At 34.1% G+C, this 3,668-nt stretch overlaps 1 pseudogene; it reads left to right on the top strand.

Moving 5' to 3' along the window:
- On the top strand, nt 1-751 carry LOC114311427 (xyloglucan endotransglucosylase protein 1 pseudogene; annotated as a pseudogene).
- Nucleotides 752-3,668: the final 2,917 nt, after the last annotated feature.

Raw genomic sequence — 3,668 nt, forward strand, 5'->3', positions numbered from 1 at the left:
ATGTCTCTTGTAGTAGGCAGTGTATTCATTGTTGTATTAGCTAGCAATTTCTATCAAGATTTCGACATCACTTGGGGCGATGGTCGTGCCCAGATACTCAACAATGGGGAGCTTCTTACTCTCTCACTTGACAAGCCCTCTGGCTCTGGCTTCCAATCCAAGAATGAGTATCTCTTTGGCAAGATTGACATGCAACTCAAGCTTGTCTCTGGAAATTCAGCTGGCACCGTCACCGCCTACTATGTAAGCTCCCCTTTTACATTGTCATTTCCGAAATATATTCTTCTCCATACTGCAAGCTAACTGAAGTAATAGTGAATCCTTATGTATTTGGTCATACTCGTATGTTGTTTTAATTGCATTTGCAGTTGTCGTCACAAGGATCAACCCACGATGAGATTGACTTCGAGTTCTTAGGGAATTTGAGTGGTGATCCTCACATTCTTCACACCAAAGAGCAACAATTCTACCTCTGGTTTGACCCTACAGCCGATTTCCACACCTACTCCTTCCTTTGGAACCCCCAACGCATCATGTAAGTACACCAAAATTAGCTATTGAACTTTCTCAAATGACATTGCTTTCAATTTTGTATTGATTGAATAAATTTGTCTCAATTTCAGCTTTCTCTGTAGATGGAAAACCCATTAGAGAGTTCAAGAATGCAGAGTCGGTTGGTGTTCCATACCCGAAGGACCAACCCGTGAGGATATACTCCAGTTTGTGGAATGCTAATGATTGGGCAGACTGATTGGACTCAAGCTCCCTTCATTCCTTCATACCAAAACTTCAATGCCGACGCTTGCATCTGGTCTTCTGGATCATCTTCTTGCAGTTCAAGCTCTCCAACTTCGACATCTAATACTACTAATTCATGGATGTCACAAGAGTTAGATTCCACCAGCCAAGGGAGATTGAAATGGGTGCACAATAGCTACGTGATATACGAAGAGATTTCCCTAAGGCCTCCCTCCCGAGTGCAACATGTCCTAGAGAAGTGAAAAAAAATCCACATGTACACTTCCTTTATGGTTTCTATACCCATTCATTTTTTATACATTCTTTTGTATGTAACTAAGAAAATTCAGTTGTTTCATTATTTATCAATTATAGTTGTTATTAAAATGAATAAACTAGATCGTCATATTTTTTTAATTCTGCCAAAATTAGTGTTGTTGTATGAGGTGAAACATTACGGGTAAAGCTCTATATATAATCACTTATGACTTGGTCATTGACCCTTCTAATTAGTTTTTTTATTTATTATTATTTCAAATTCGAAAGCAATTAGGGTAGATTTTAAATTGACTTAACAATTATAAATTGTTGATTTTGAATTTTAATGACGTGTTGTAACCTTATGTATTAACAATAAGATCTCTATTTTAATCAAGTAATCGATTAAAAAAAAAAAAACTTAATTCTCAAAATATTGGGTTACCATGATTAGTCACTTGTATCGATTTTAACAAATTTGGTTTTCCAGCACGTGGAGAATACTAAATTCTCTCATGGTAAAATACTTTGTTTCCTTGAAAATTCCACTACTAAATCTTATTTTTCTAGTCCTTTTCGAAAAAAGAAATAGAAGTATATTCAAAAAAAAAAAAAAAATTCAAGACCAAAGAAGTCAGATCGCTGTTACATTTGCTCTGAGATAAGAATAGAGGAACTACAATCATAAGAAGCAAAAGGTAGCAAAGAACCCATTTCCTCCACATGTTTAGACATACTTGCATTATTAGCACTGGCTTCAAGACGAGCATGAATAGTGTAATCATTCAGTGATGATGACTGAAATTTTAATGTTTAGGTATAAAAAAAATCACTTTAAATCTGAGTAATACAACACATCACTTAAAAAAAATTTTGAATAGGTAACTCGAAAAATTAGAGGCTTGAATGGTCCAAAATTCCAAACGACGTCGTTTTGACTTTTTTTTTTTTTTTTGTTATCTTTTCTTCTTCCTTTCCATAACTTGCAAAAGAAGAAGAAGAAGAAAGAAGAGAAGAGAGGAGTGGAACCAGATAGAGCAGAGAGATTCAAATCCAAAAATCAAAATCAATACAAATCAAACCCAAAAATCAAACCCATAAATCCATGAAACACACACACACACACACACACATACAGATCTGGAAAATTAAAAGCTAAATCCATGAAAAACACACACACACATATACAGATCCGGAAAATCAAAAGCCAAATCCATGAAACACACACACACACACACACACACACATATATATATATAGAAAAAGAGAAGACGAGGAGAGGGGGCGGCGACGTAGGTTGTGTAGCGGCGACAGTGCAACAGTAACGGAAGAGGAAGAGGCGGCAGTGATGACGTGAGAAGATCGGCTCCTCTCCCCTCCCTCTTCTCTGTTTCTTCTCTCTTTCTCTCTTCCTCCCTCCCTCTGTTTCACAGATAAAAGAGAGGGAAAAAAACCAAAAAAACAAAACAATGTCGTTTTGAATTTGGGCCACTCAAGCCTCAAAAATTTCGAACTCTAAAGCATTTTCAAAAAAATTACTCTAGAAGATTGATATGAGTTTGGCATTTTTAAAACAAGTGGGACTCCTCATACCTTAAAGCATGAAGTTGTTTATTTATTATGGAGATAGGATATGCTTATATCCATCATATTATGTGGTAGACTGCAGACCCACCAATTGATTTATTTAATTTAGAAAAAAAACAAACAATATTTTCAAAATGATTTGTTAACAATTCACATATTATTCATTTAAATCTAACATTTATCAATAAAATGTGAATTTAGAAAAAGAGAACTGCTATCTGCCTCATAAACTAGTGTTGCAAACATTTAAAATAAATTGTTTGTTTAAAAAAAATGACAACTTAATATGTATGTTAAACCCAATTTTTCAATAAAATTCAAGAAGTCAAATCCTAGATCTAACAATCCTTCCTTAAATGTTAGGGAAATGTTACAGTTGCATACCATATGTACCTGATTATTCAATGTTGCATAATATTCTAATAGAATTATGACATTTTATGATTCAGAAATGAAATTATGTACTTTTGGGATAATCATGTTTTCTGATTAAAAAATCCAGAAATTGGGCTTGAAACTTTCACCTTACCAATGAGCCGACAGCTGATGGTTTCGATGAAAAACAGTGTAACATTACTACAAAAGCGCAACATTAACAACAAAAAATGCGTAACTTCATTTCTGAACCACAAATTATCGTAATTCTATTGGAAGATTAACATTTGCTACAAAAATGTATATCATATACCACAAAAATGTGCAACAAGATGCATTCTGTATGCATTGCACAATGAAGAACTTTCCTAAATCTTGTATCCAAACACAATCTAATAATTTTACCCGTTGTTTTATGCAAGGAAAGCTCATCATCATAATGCACCAAAAAGAATTTATATATATATATTCAAAGGCAAAATCCATGCAATTCAAGGCAGTTCAGATCATGGGGTAGGGTAAGAACCTGTTACATTGCTCCTTTTTTTTTTCATTTTAGGGGAAGAAAGTACATTTCAATTCAAATTCTGATCGAATATATACAAGTAAAATCTCCTCTTGTATAACAAGCAACTGAAAGTAAAGAACCATTCAGCTATAGAAACTATAAATCACAATCCAACAGAAACTAATCACAATCCAACAAAGAA

The sequence above is a fragment of the Camellia sinensis genome, chromosome 4 (genome assembly GCF_055761805.1).
Source record: "Camellia sinensis isolate YWXY chromosome 4, ASM5576180v1, whole genome shotgun sequence".
Lineage (NCBI taxonomy): Eukaryota > Viridiplantae > Streptophyta > Magnoliopsida > Ericales > Theaceae > Camellia > Camellia sinensis.